Source organism: Macrobrachium rosenbergii, chromosome 27 (assembly GCF_040412425.1).
Source record: "Macrobrachium rosenbergii isolate ZJJX-2024 chromosome 27, ASM4041242v1, whole genome shotgun sequence".
NCBI lineage: Eukaryota > Metazoa > Arthropoda > Malacostraca > Decapoda > Palaemonidae > Macrobrachium > Macrobrachium rosenbergii.
Window position 1 is genome coordinate 31,428,143 of NC_089767.1, and position 15,599 is coordinate 31,443,741.

The 15,599-nt window shown below is 36.2% G+C and overlaps 1 protein-coding gene and 1 long non-coding RNA gene across 3 annotated transcripts in view; one reads left to right on the forward strand and one right to left on the reverse strand.

Annotated features, from left to right (window-relative positions):
• Window positions 1-2,464: 2,464 nt before the first annotated feature.
• The window catches only part of LOC136853553 (uncharacterized), a 231,466-nt gene continuing 218,331 nt past the window's right edge, over window positions 2,465-15,599 (reverse strand). For both annotated transcript variants that reach the window (XR_010857494.1, XR_010857493.1), the window contains one exon: window positions 2,465-2,595. This is a non-coding gene — a long non-coding RNA (uncharacterized lncRNA). The remainder of the gene's footprint in view (window positions 2,596-15,599) is intronic.
• Window positions 7,315-15,599, forward strand: part of Ube4B (Ubiquitination factor E4B) — a 38,846-nt gene continuing 30,561 nt past the window's right edge. Inside the window, exon 1 of the mRNA XM_067129269.1 lies at window positions 7,315-7,430. The gene's annotated coding sequence lies outside the window, so the exon portion shown is untranslated. The remainder of the gene's footprint in view (window positions 7,431-15,599) is intronic.

Sequence of the window (15,599 nt, forward strand, 5' to 3'; positions counted from 1 at the left end):
AAAAAAGAACAATAGAAATTTAAATGTATTGAAAAGTCGTAGTAATGCTCTCTCACACATATTTGCACGTGCAGACCTGTGAAGCGATGTTGGCATACTCATCTTGCATATTTTCAACTTCCTTGTTTTTAATCTTTAGGAAACTACAAAGTCGCGTTTTCCTAAAGAGCCTTCCAGGGCTTTCTGGAAGAGCAGCTGAACGCGTGTTCTACTTATTCACCCCAAGTCTGACCCTTCACATCTCTCTCTCTCTCTCTCTCTCTCTCTCTCTCTCTCTCTCTCTCTCTCTCTCTGTTTGTCTGTCTAGCAGCCAATTCTCAAATTTATTCCCATTTTCCAACCGCTCTTTGAAATCGTGGTTCGCGATTAGTCTAAAACTGCGTTTGGTATCCGCAAAACAATCTTCTTTCACAAAGAAAGACAAAGTTTACAAGCTATTTCCACTGCAAATCCAGTGACCCATTCCACCCCTACCCCCTCTCCCCTCTCCCACCCTCTGTTAAAAGGAAGTCAGCCGCAGAAGCAACACGGAGTAACGACATTAACGACATGGAATACGGGTTGCACGTGTTAAAGAAATGAGCTACACGTGAGTCTATTTTTGGCGGGCATTCTCGGGGATTCGCTGGTCGATCATTTGGCGAAGGCAGCCAACTTCAGGCGCTCTTCACTTCAACGAATACTTCAGTTTTTTTAAAATGATTTGATGCGTTGATAAGAACAAGGTAATTTTAAATATTTATTTACTACTTAGTTGAATAAAAATACCGGAAATGACGTTAGACCCTCACCTGAAGTGGTGGATAAAATGTGACACCTATCATGTTTGTAAAGCATTATCTGGCAAATTATATTTCTATTATTTTCGCCTCAGCGTCAGGAATTATTTCTCTAATTAAACCAGAAAGCAACATCGTACTGATATGTGATATCAATGGAAGACAATAACCGCATCCCATTAAATGCTGATATTATATAGGATAATTCTCAAAGGCAAACAAATAATGTTATCAGAATGCAGTGCCTTCTGTTTACATAAAAAAATAGATTTTATGCACTTATGATATTTAGCTGTGAATGGTTATATATATATATATATATATATATATATATATATATATATATATATATATATATATATATATATATATATATATATATATATATTCTGGTAGACACGGAAGTGTAGGCATACTGGCCTGGGAAGGAGGCACTGAGTAGGCACTAACAACAGTCTGGAGGAAGTGAAATAAAAAAGAAACAGTCCAAGTTTACTGACAAATGAAAGTATCCCACTACTAAACAGCAAAAACTCACAATACATGCACGGCGTCTACTTTATGCTGCCGGGTGATGAGTACTAAAGACTAACAAAGAAAATCGATGAGATTTTGAAAAGGTATGACAATAAAATGCTAAGATTCATGACTGAGGTGTGGTGGGAAGCTCACATCACGAGGGTGGTAGTTGCAGAGACGTGGGGTGTCCCTCGGTTTGGACATGTGCTGAGATGTGATGAAAAACAATTGGTCAGAGGAGCAATAAACCTGGAAGTGGTTAAATGCATTGTTGCAGGAAGGCACAGAAGCCCAAGAAATCGTGGAAATGAGCACAGATGAAGACTTATACCATGTGGGGAATCAGGCAGAATTAGGCCTAGGACAAGACAGAAGAGATTGGAGGGAACTCATTTTACGTCTAACTTCATAGATTAGCGCAGGGGCGGGGGCTGGCTGACCAATGTAAATACGTCAGTAACGATGATGCTGCTTAGAAGACCAAGGTTAACACTCACCTTAGTCTTCTAGCCAGCTTAGATTAAGTTAATCTCCGTAGGATGGAGATATTCTTCATTCATTTATTCTTTTCGTAAACCTAGGCTTACAGCGTGAAATATTTCAAGAAATACCGAGAAATATAAAAGTTAAGAGGTCATTGTGGGCCATCGTAGTAAATGTAAATATCTGATGCATACCAACATGTAACCGATAACATTGGTTATATGATCAACACTCGGCTTAAGTAACATTTAAGCGGACCCAGCAGCTGCAAATAGCAATACAGATACTCTTTAGTTTTTCCTTTGCAATTGAGACGTGAGAACTCTTGTATAAACCCTTTATAATTTAAGCTTTTAATGAATTTTCTCGTTTAAATGCTATGGGGCAGTATCAGCGCAACTAACGTTTTTCCGAAAATGCATCACTCCATTTTGAGCATCTTAAAATCACCGTAGACGATAAGACATTTCTGATGTATCTTTTATTCATTTTAATATGGTAGCAGGAGACCTGAGGGGTCTCCTCCAGGTACCCATCATGTTATCTCTAGACTCATGCCAACTGATAGATTTGTGGAGTCGACTAATGTTACACCAACACTGAACCGAAGGCGCATTAATACATGGTATAATTAAAAGCAAACAAAATATAGACAGATGAATAAATCATCAATTAAAACTTACCTTAATAAATGATTGTAGGTAAATAAGATGAATAACACCATCTTTCCCTACTGGCCTCGAAAGACGTAACTGAATGTTTGCTTACAGCTCGGGAAACGAAAACGAAGATGATATCACGTCTGATGAAAAATCTGAAATGAAAAGAAAGTCAAATAAAAGTCCAGGGGGCGGGAAATCATTTTTGCTACATTAAGAAAAACAAAAATCAATTATGTCTCAGGCTTAGAGTTTCTTGGTCAAACTCGTTCAGGAGTTAAACTGAGGCAGCTGTCTGTATGGAGGAATCCTGTTAAATGCTGAGTACCTCCGTTACTTAAAAACAGAAAAACGTGAGGAAAAAGACAACTAGAAAAAATTAAGTCCATTAGTGTTCCTGATGACTGAATGATTTTTACAGCCAGTGGTTGGTTAACCTTCAGGTGGAGGCCGGGGAAGCAAAACGCTAGATAATAGTACAAATTGCTTCGCTTCTCAGCCTAGTTCAACGGAAATCTGAATTGACGACAAATAATAGATTATACGATCCTCCTCATACAACATGGAAGAGAGTGGTAAAATGTCCGACCTGTAGCATCACTCCCCTTCAACAATGGCCATTCTATATACTAGGTAAACATCCAAAAAAAAAAAAAAATAAAACTGCCTTGGATACTTCTTGCGTGAAGCATTAATCTCCTGAGACCTATGGCGGCACTTGTTTTATGGTTTCTTTTCCGTTTCGGTAAGAAAGGGAGTCCAGTGCTGATTCAAGGGAAGCACCAAAAAATGTCTGCTGCTCTACTGGGAAATCTGGATTTCTTTTCTTCCCTTTTATTCAAGGAGAGGTTACCTGTTACGTCACTCGCTACGTAGGCTGTAGACAAGTGTAGAAGCTTGATTATGTTTTGCTTGCGTTCTGGGCTATACGATCACGTACGCTGTAGCTTATGCTGCTAGAACGGCGTTTAACAGTTTAATAATTTAACCGAGGCTTGTAATCAAGTCCCCTTTCTTTAGAGAAAAACATACACAACCGTATCTAAATATGAGAGAATGGTGTGATAGTCCTAGTTTTCCAGAGAAACATAATCCAGCGTTTTATTTCCGAAGTAAACCAGAATGTTGATAAAAAATCCCACGTTTGAAAGAAACTCGCAATAAAGGAGATTTTCTACATCTTGTAATTCGAAGAGCCTCCATGACCTTCCTAATTAATGACAGGTGGTCAAATGATGCTGACTGGATCAATTGTTAAGTACTGCGAATGAACACGGAACACTGAATAAAGAATTAAAAATTACGTTATGAAAGCAGAAAAAAATAATGATTAATAGGAATGAGCAAATAAATGTTGGAAAAATGATATGAATAAACGGTAAATAAATGGTACAAAAATAAAGTGTCAGAGCAAAGATTAAATTAATTAATGTTGGTTAGTGGAATAATTAGAGTAAAATGAGGACGACTGGTGGGTGGATAAAAGAATAAAGAATTCAGAAAAAATATTAAAGAATCAAAGAGTGCGGATTAGGAAAACAGCGAAGTGTAATAATGAAAAAATAAATTAGTAAAAATGGAGGGTAAAGGGAAAAAGAACCAAGATTGAAGATTAAGGGTATAATGCAAGTAAAGTAAAAAAAAATAAATAAAACAAAAACTGAATTGGAAGCTATGAACAGACAGAAACGAACAGCAAATAAAAGAGGGCAGGATATACAATAACAAGTGTAAAGTACAAGATAAATAAAGAATAACGAGTAAAGTGAGCGCGTGAAAGCAGGACAGCAAAGTAAGAGAGTAAAGAGTAATGAGCGGAGGGAAGAAGAAGAAGAAGAAAAGACGAAGGTGGCTAACGAGATTACCAGAGTAAGCAAGAGAAGTCCACTACGAGGCAGAGATAAGAAGTCACCCTTATTACGCATCCACTCACACTATCACAGCTCGTCCCCACTGGGAGGTAGCGATCGAAATGTCTTGCGTGGTACACTGTAGATGGTACCAAGGTCCTTGGATGGTACTTACTGGTTATGCGGACGTTATGTAACGGGACATAGTTCTGTAGAGGGATATTATCGTTAATATGGACCACACGAGAGGACATTAAAGACTCTACCTGTAGATAATACGAACCTAGGTCTAGAGATTAGAGTATGTCGACCGTATATACAATTCTTAATGTTATTATTGTTTTAGATGCTTTTGCCGAGTATATTGATTATTTTTGTTGTTTAATCTTAAACTGGTTTTACTGACAGCACGGACTCATGCTCACAGAGCATCTCGCATTGATTATTTATAAGATTACTGTTTTGATTTTAACTCCATTTACGAAATTGAGGCTGCCGAGCCGAACACTGGGGCACTTTTTAGCCATTCAGCTCTCAATACAGTGAAAAGAGGGAGTTAAAATGGTTGGATAGCAAGTCTGAAGAAAGGAAGAGAGAGTGGAAGTAAAGTAAAAGGCCAAAAAGAGAGTGGGCGCAGCTAGGGGCCGAAGAGAAGCTGCAAACACCCTTTAGTAATGCCTACAACGCACCGCGTGAGGTGCACTGACGGCACTACCCCACACGGGCTGGGATGGCTGTTGATGCTTAAACTTATTTTACACTTAAGTATCGATCTAACATCTTATACTCTGCGGTCTAAGTACGGATTCATAATTCAAGTAACCGGTGTTGCCACATCCCAAGGTTGCCAGCGTTTGCAAATGTCACAGTCAATTGCGCGGGAGTTTTCGGTAAACTTCTGGTGAATTACGCGCGCAAACATCAGGCGTGGCTCTAGAATTTCCATCGCTGTTTTATGTAAGTGTCAGCTTGCGTTTGTTAATAAGGATACATATCTTAATATTTCATAGAACACACCAAATATTTATTATTCACTATGTCTCTAAAAAAATGTACTGCACTGTACTATATATCCACAGGCATGATCCGTAATGGACCTTAATATGGTCCGTAATTCCCTCCATAAGGTCTGGTATGTCCCTGTCCGTAATACCCGTAATTTATTACACGTACTTTGCAGCGTCCCTTCGACGCCCAGTTACCTTTTCTGTCTTTTAATTTTAAGAACAAATCGTTTGGCTGAGTCCTTGGAGTTTAGAAATGGGACAGTGATCTCGTTGAAATAATAATAATAATAATAATAATAATAATAATAATAATAATTTACTATAGTAAAATATAGTTCCTTCTTTTAACAAAAAGGAAAATCATTAGCTTATTTTAACAATAAAATATATTTCATTTTACTTATATTTCGTAAATAGATGCTTTGTGTAACATAGACTGTGATTTAATGAGAAACTGGTAAAATTACCATTTCATCGTAATGTTCCATTACATATATATATATATATATATATATATATATATATATATATATATATATATATATATATATATATATATATATAAATATATATATATAATAACTATACAGTATATAGTATACATATTATATATATATAAATATATATTTTATATATATGTATATATACAGTATAATATATATATATACAGTATATACAGTATATATATATATATATATATATATATATATATATATATATATATATATATATATATATATATATATATATATAAAATCTGCTGTGCATTTATAATAACCAGAATGCCCTCTTAACTTCTCAATTTCTACTTCTACATACTTTTTAAATATGTTGTCACTACACACACACACACACACACAATATATATATATATATATATATATATATATATATATATATATATATATATATATATATATATATATATATATATATACACGTATACACACATACAGATTAGAGAAGGCCATTGAAACCTTCATGACGTCAGTTACAATAGGCCTCATTGATAGGCCTACCTCACTCAGTTCCTAGTTAGGTCTTGACGAGTGACGTCACGCGTGGAAAACCTATAATTTTGTGCGTCAGGAACAAAACTAAAAAAAAAGAAAAAAAAAAAATTGGCAAGAAAATTCAACACGAGTGGCGATGCCGTACAAATGTCGGCCAGAACTGCAGAGGAAATTGTGCATTAAAATTCTGAAGGTCCACGAAAGGAAAATAACTAAACAGTACAGGTTATTAAGTCTTTGCCTGGGATCGAACTGGGGTCTTTCGCTTGAGAGAGAGAGAGAGAGAGAGAGAGAGAGAGAGAGAGAGAGAGAGAGAGAGAGAGAGAGAATATCTATGACGCAAGTACACAACAGCCTATACGAGTCACGTATACAAGCGATCTATTTTCTGAAACCAGAACGCAGAGTCAGTCAAGTGTGCAGTCTACATCTGGAACCCAAAGCCCTTCAAAACGGGTAAAAACCTTACGCAGTGAAATTTGACCCGACTTCTAAAAAAAAAAATAAATAAAAAAAACCCTTGAGGGCAAATGGATTTTACGTACAATGCAGAGGTGTTGTAATAGACGTGGAATAATTATTTATAAACGCTTAAATAATATATAAGTGTACTTACACTTGATAAGAAATTTAGCAATTAGACTTAAACCGTACACTGTAATTATATATTTTCAACACAATATATATATATATATATATATATATATATATATATATATATATATATATATATATATATATATATATATACATGACAAACTTCTTGCATACAATTCTCATTAAAAGGTAAATGCACATATGGCATCTATTATTTCAAAGCAACACTTCTCATTTCCCTATACTTCTTATACTCTAGCCTTAACTCTGAAGGAAACAACAAAAGCTGCCGTTTGTTCAGTTAAAAACTGGTTGCATTTTGTATAAGTGCTGATGAAGCTCGTTTAAGAAGCTAAATTTTCTATGCGAAAAAATAAAGAAGTAGAATGTCTCTTTATCCTGCGAGTAATCCTTCCCAGCGATATGTGCCTCACATCCCATCAAACTAACTGAAGGTGTCAGTAACCGGAAACGGGACAAGAGATAAGGTGTGCTTACAAGCTGCGTACATCCTAACCTTAAGGTAAGGGCGTGTTCTCTTTGCCCGTTAGTTGACAATGTGCAAAGTCAGATTATGTTGAACTTCTGAATTACATTATTGTGCTTTATGGTCCTCTACAATGTCTGGTTAGGTAGACCCCCCAGCAACCTAAGATAGGTTAGGTAAGGATGCATCCGTGTGTTTCGTTCTGTGACTCACGGCATCTCGGTTACGTTAGCCTTGATTATAGGTATGCATCATGTATTTTTCCTGTTTTTTTTTTTTTTACTTTGACTGCCCATCTTTTAATCCACGAGTTTTAGGTCATTTTTCTTGGTGAAATTTACGTTTTTGATATCCCCTGTCAAAGCCTTGTTTGCGCACCGGTGCTCCTTAGTTGCTAGCCTACATACAGGAGCCTAGAACACAGAACACGAGTGGTTTGCGCCTACAATAGTGGTCAGAAATGCATGAAAAATGAATGGGATAAAGGGAAAGGTTTGGAGGATGGATTAGGGTGTGGTGGTATAACTTCTGAGGGAGGTAATTTTCTGGAATGGAATGGAATTGGATGGAATCGGCTGGCAATGGGCAGCATGAGTGGGGAAATGCGGTGAGATAAGAATGGCCGTTGAATTGCAGCCCACCTCCAATCTCACGCCATTGGCAAAACTGGAATTTTTTTATGAAAAGAAAAAAAATAAAGCTTACGAATTCATACCAGTTCATCATGAGCTTCGATCTCAGTGGACGACTTTCCAGGAAATTGGTAACACTCGTTGCAGTTCAGTTATTAACCAGCACTAAACAGGTTTTTTTTTCTGTGTGTTTTTTTAAACGGTAAGCACATTCAACACTCAGCGTTTAGTGACTATATAAGAGCCGAGTTAAAATTCCTTAGAGGGTATGTTGTTCAAAAACGTAGGCGAGGCAATACCTGTCTTTCAAATGGGTTGCTGGTCGTTCTTTTAGGGAAATAGCTTATAATGTTTCTTCGCAAGCAAAGTTCATTTATTAACTCTGTCTTCTTTATTTCGTATAAAAAATGCAGTGGGTTAAGAGAAGAGCTCTCATCCATACTTAGAAGATAGTACTATCCAGTATGCTTTATTTTGCATTAATATATATATATATATATATATATATATATATATATATATATATATATATATATATATATATATATATATATATATATATATATATATATATATAATATTAACAAATATTTGTAACGAATACTTTATGTTCATAACTTTTATTAAAGGAACTGTAGAGTTGATACATATTAACAATTCATAATCAACTTCGTATATGAAAAACTTCCTCTCTTATGTAAATGTCAGATACGGGCCACCCCTAAAAACTGGTAACTAATAACCACAAAAAAAGTTATCTAATATGGACCACCATAAAAATGATCAAATATTGACCACATAAAAATTACCAAATATGTACCACCCTAAAAATGTCATTTCCTTTCAAATGAATATTTGGTTCAAACCGCAGAAATAGAAATAAAAATTGTCATTCATGAAATTTTAATACCACTAACAGTGTCAAGAATCATGAATAAATACGAATCCACAGTGCATCTAGTTCACGTTGGGTCCTCTGGTAAATCTTTGTATTCCAGATTAGATAAATATAAGGGGTTTAGTTAAATAGAAGCACTAGCGTATCCAGGGGGGTGGGGTCATCGGGGCGCGTGGGCCCCCCATGAAAAATAATGACAAAATAATAATATTGAAGATTTAGATAATAATAACATAAATGGGAAATATAAAAATGGGGAAAATCTATTATATATACACATGTATGTATACACATATATATAGGCCTCTATATATGTGTTGTGTGTGTTAGGTAAAGTCCACAATGAAATTCCTGTTACAGAACATAGTTCATTAAAAATATATATATGTACAGAGCTTATAGCTTTCATCGACCTGCCGTGGACTTGATCACTAAAATGTATAATATGAAAATTGGTGGCCCATGAAATTTTTCTGGATCCGCTACTGTAGAGAAGTACTGGAAGACTGAAGTAAAGCCCTATGTAGGAAGCCATAGTAAAGTGCCTACTGACGATTTGTAAGTTTTATTGAGAACCTGCTTTGAAAGTTAAATAAGAGACACTGAATCTGTAAATATTTAAAGAAAATAGAATCAAGTTTAGATTTAGGCTCTTAGAGATTTATTTTGGAGTTTTTGTGTTATTATTTGTTACGTTCTTTTATTTTAATTATGTACTGTATATTAAATCGGTTATAAGTACTTATGACGTTATTTGATATTTTTCTTAGTAATAATAATAATAATAATTTATTAATTTTATTTTGGCCCATCACAGTCATCCTATTCGACTGCTGGTTTTATTATTATTATTATTATTATTATTATTATTATTATTATTATTTTATTATTTTTATTATCTCAAACAGCTATGACCAATCAATACGTACGAACATTAAATATATGGACGCAGAAATACAATTTTGTATATATAAGCACGCATGCATATAGTAATCCTGCATACAATTATTAAGCTCTTTGATAAGATACGCAGTAAAGCAACACTACAATGGATGTAAGGGGAAATAAAAAGGGTTGCGTCACCTTAAGACGGTTCCACTAGATGGAAGTACTTTCCTCAAGGTCAGAGAAACCTTGCGCGTTGCCTAAGCAAAATGATTATCCGTTACTCAGGTATATAACGCATGTGTGTGAGAGAGAGAGAGAGAGAGAGAGAGAGAGAGAGAGAGAGAGAGAGAGAGAGAGAGAAGAAAAAAGTGGGGGAGGATGTATTCTGTCATCCGTTAACTTATAATGATGTTCTTTCCAGAGTTAAAAAGTTTTAATATTTCTCTGAGAGAGAGAGAGAGAGAGAGAGAGAGAGAGAGAGAGAGAGAGAGAGAGAGAGAGGTGGGAGGAAATGAGAACAAGGATTTTTTTATGTCATTCATTAACTTTATAAGATAATCTTTCTGGAGTTGAAAATTGTTAATATTTCTCTGAGAGAGAGAGAGAGAGAGAGAGAGAGAGAGAGAGAGAGAGAGAGAGAGAGAGAGAGAGAGAGAGAGAGAGAGAGAGAGAGAGAGATTTTGTTAGCAAAACTGCACTCTGAAACTTGACAGCATTTAACGCCCTCAGAAAAAGTCTGCTATTTTGTGACATTACCGACTGTCAAATTTGACAGCTAAAACTGAGTTACGGAGAATAAAATTTTTTAGAGATTTAAGACCAAAACGCCATGCTTAATAACATTTATCCCTGCAGTTTCGTAATATTAAATCGTTCCGTTTCTTTCAAACCTCGGAGTGATGCTTTCATAAATTCTGGCTATGAAAGGAAAGTTCCTTTTGAAAGTACGGATTAATTTACTCTACAGAGTCAGAGGGCTTGGAGCCACCCATCTCAGCTGAGAAATAAGAGTGGCATGAAGGAGAATGTGTGGTGTCTTAGGAAATTATCTGAGAACATCCACTTCCTACCTTCGTGCACAGATGATGTTGTGGCTGAGTAAGACAAATCGGTGCTACCGTGGCTTGTTATCTATTCGTCACCTGCTCCGAGGTGCTAGTACTAAACATGGCGGAAGCTCCTTGGGACGCCGTGTTTAGTACTAGCCCCTCGGCGATTAAAGTATTATATACACCCATTTCTATACTGTGTGGTCGACAAATTATATTAATAAACGATATCTCAGAGCGGCCGTTTACTTTACATTTACCATACGGTGTGTAGTATACTAGCACCTCGGAGTAGGTGACGCGCAGATAAGCAAAAGTAGCACCGACAAATCCTTTGCCAACTAGACTTATGATGGTGTACAGAAAACGGTAGATGTTCAGAGCATGGATGAAGAGGAAAGCTTGAGATGGAAAGCCAAAGAAATTATTGTTTGTAAATTTTATATTTCTAAAGTTCATTTCGTCTTTTCATGGAGAACGTCCTCCCCAATTCTGACCTACAAAGATGATTCGTTAATGAAGAGCCTGGAAGCATGTCTTCATTTTCTGACAAATAAAGATATTTTCTCAGAGAATATTATCGTTTTAAAGTTCATTTTTCATCGGCTTGAGTTCATTTCCACTTCTTTTCGGACCTCGAAAAATAACCACCCAAAGATTTGTTTGTTTTCTTCCTTTTGTTATTATAGATGTCCCGTCAGTCATCTGGTTAGATTTCGCTCATTTCACCTCCCGGGTCCCTTGACAAGAGCTTGGTTCCATAGACTGACAAACAATCGCTACCTTCACATATCTGACTTTTCTAACTTTTAAGGATTATTTACTAGCGACTGCAATTCAGCTTATAGCTTCAGCAAGCTGCAAATTGCGCGTTTAATAAGATTTAAAATTAGCCTGTATCTAACTTATTTACTCCTTAATACCTTGCCTACTGCAGTCGAAAGAAGACCCTGCTGTTCTTCCTGATGGGGAGACAAACTGGCAAAGCAGCACAAACCAGGTTTTGCTGTGTAAGAAAAGAAAGGAAGGCATACGAAAACTTACACAAAGCGTTAATGTCTACGCCTCTAAGGTCAAGACAGACCTGTCCCTTTACCAGTGGTAAATAAAAGGGCTCATGAAACACAGAGGAACACAGTGAAATCCATATTTTGAAGGTGATTGCTATGAATAGCTGATCTCTTGAGCTGGCAGTTTATATATAACTGTTCACTGCATAACATAACGTTTGTTGGAAGTCTGATTTCTGGAATCACCTGAGGCTGGTCCAGAAGATTTAATCTTGAATCAGGCTTCTAAATTGGTGGAAGACAGTTTTTCAAGAAGTAGAACAGCTGTTAACAAACCAAAGGGAACAGAAAAAAGCTCAGAAGCAAAAATCATAAAGCAATGCAGCTGAGGTTAGAAAGCACAGGGTAAGAGTCATTACTCGTTTTTATTTTCAATAAAAGATGTAAACGTTTGATCCTGTCAAAACTCAGAAAGACCATTATGAACAGCAATCGAGTCTAATATGCACACGCTCCTTAAGTCAGTAAAATTTTACTTAATATTGCCATGTAATCTTTGAGAACTTAAAAGGATTTTAGAGCACCAAGTTACACACTACGACACAAGAATTGTAAATAACCATTGTAAAGTTGCAAGCTCAGGGCACCTTCATCAAAGTGGAGGCGAAGCTCCAAGACGTCGTGTCGAGGCAAGCAAACGAGCGTTTATGAGTATTTTTGTTTTCCTTTGTTGACGCCTAAGACCACCACCCCACCCTCATTGTGATCGAAAGGCTATTGTCTCTAAAGAACGCACCTGCTAATCTCAACCTCATCGTCGAACAAAACGAACGCTTCTGTGCTGAAAGCGGCGGGGCTTCGAATTTTCTAGAAATAACAACAAAGGGGAGGAGACAGCTTCGGCGCTGCTGCGCACCTCACGCGGTGCACTGTAGGCATTACTTAGGGTTCTTTGCATCGTCCCTTCAGCCCCTAGCTGCAACCCCTTTCATCCCTGTTACTGTATCTCCGTTCATATTATCTTTCTTCCATCTTACTTTCCAACCCCTCCTAACAATTATTTCGACATTTATTTCGGCGCTGAATAACCTCATAGGTCCTAGCGATTGGCCTTTGGCCTAAATTTTATACTCCAATTCCTAGTTCCTCCGCAATGAAACGACCTACGTATAGTGCAAGTAATTGCTCTGAAATAGTTCTAATTTAAGCCATGAACTTATGATCAGAATCCCAAAGAGAAGAAGAGTTTGCTCTGAAATGGTTCTAATTTAAGTAATTTTTTTATATGATCAGAGTAGGCGTAGTGACCAAAAGTCCTTCCTAAAAAGCCATTTTTTTATATGAAGAGTTTGCCTTCCCAAAGAGAAGAAGAGTTTGCTCTGAAATGGCTCTATTTTAAGTCATTTATTTATATGATCAGAGTAGGCCTAGTGATCAAGTCCTTTCCCAAAGAGAAGAAGAGTCTGCTCTGGAATGGCTCTAATTTAAGTCATTTATTTATATGATCAGAGTAGGCCTAGTGATCAAGTCCTTTCCCAAAGAGAAGAGTTTGCTCTGAAATGGCTCTAATTTAAGTCATTTATTTACATGATCAGGGTAGGCCTAGTGACCAAGTCCTTTCCCAAAGAGAAGAAGAGTTGCTCTGAAATAGCTCTAACTTAAGTCATTTATTTATATGATCAGAGTAGGCCTAGTGACCAAGTCCTTTCCCAAAGAGAAGAAGAGTTTGCTCTGAAATGGCTCTAATTTAAGTCATTTATTTATATGATCAGAGTAGGCCTAGTGACCAAGTCCTTTCCCAAAGAGAAGAAGAGTTGCTCTGAAATAGCTCTAACTTAAGTCATTTATTTATATGATCAGAGTAGGCCTAGTGACCAAGTCCTTTCCCAAAGAGAAGAAGAGTTTGCTCTGAAATGGCTCTAATTTAAGTCATTTATTTATATGATCAGAGTAGGCCTAGCGACCAAGTCCTTCCCAAAGAGAAGAAGAGTTGCTCTGAAATAGCTCTAACTTAAGTCATTTATTTATATGATCAGAGTAGGCCTAGTGACCAAGTCCTTTCCCAAAGAGAAGAAGAGTTGCTCTGAAATAGCTCTAACTTAAGTCATTTATTTATATGATCAGAGTAGGCCTAGTGACCAAGTCCTTTCCCAAAGAGAAGAAGAGTTTGCTCTGAAATGGCTCTAATTTAAGTCATTTATTTATATGATCAGAGTAGGCCTAGTGACCAAGTCCTTCCCAAAGAGAAGAAGTCTGCTCTGGAATGGCTCTAATTTAAGTCATTTATTTATATGATCAGAGTAGGCCTAGTGACCAAGTCCTTCCCAAAGAGAAGAAGTCTGCTCTGGAATGGCTCTAATTTAAGTCATTTATTTATATGATCAGAGTAGGCCTAGTGACCAAGTCCTTCCCAAAGAGAAGAAGAGCTTTCTCATTCGGTGTGTGTGTGTAACACGTGAGTGCACTGACAGATGACATAGACCTACCCATTACTTCTTACAGGTTTCCTGTATGTGTATGTGTGTATGTGTGTGTGTGTGTGTGAAGTGAGAAAATAACTCTGCAGAGTTGACGAAAGACTTGACTTGTGTGTACTTGGCCCCTGAAGGTCAAGAGGGGTCCTCGTGGGGCTTCATCACATATCCGTTTCCTTCTCTCTGCCGTTGCATTTTGATATTCCTTTCTCATTATAGTATTGTTTCTTTTTATTTTTAAATATACATTCTCTCTCTATCTCTATTTTCTCTCTGTATGTATGCGTGATATTTGAAATTTGTCCTTTGAGAAGGCTCGTTCAAAGCAGCGACCCCGTCGAGGGATTAAGCTGAAGAGAACAAGATGGATTAAGCTGAAAAAAACAGGATGCATGTATGATAAACATAAAAAGAAAAAAAGAAAAATAAAAATAAAGAGAAATTAAAAATAAATACGAATACAAAAATCAATCAAGTAAATTATATACTTAGATATGTATATATATATATATATATATATATATATATATATATATAGAGAGAGAGAGAGAGAGAGAGAGAGAGAGAGAGAGAGAGAGAGAGAGAGAGAGAGATTCCCACTTTGATTCTCGTCTCTTCTTCTCCCTTCCTTTTTAAACACAGTTCTCGGACGGAGAATCGGGCAGTCCTCTTCATTACATGGGGAATTATCCACGATACACTTGCGACTAGCGAATCTCGGTGGGCTTTCTAAGTTCAATAATGTAAGTTTCCGGGTCACTAAAGGTGCTAGCGGATCCAGAATAATTTCATGGGGGCCACCAATTTTCATAGGCGTATATGTATATGTATGTGTATATATATATATACATATATATATATATATAATATATATATATATATATATATATATATATATATATATATATATATATATATATATATATATATACTGGAAAATGCTACCTTTGCATGAAGTATTTCTGTCGTATCATATAGTATAATATATTTTCTTCAGCACATCGTTCAGTATTTAAGTAGAAATTATGAAATGGACAGCAATCGCCTGTTCTATCGGGAAATACCGAATCTGTTATTATCATCATTAAGGTTATTGTAACTATTATCATTGTTATTATTTTTTTCATCAAAATTTTATTATTATTTCTAGAATAGATTTTTAATGTTTTTCCCATATGTACATTTCTCATTTATTTTATTATTATGTAAATCGTCAATATTATTATTTTGTCATTGTGTTTCATGAGGGGGGGC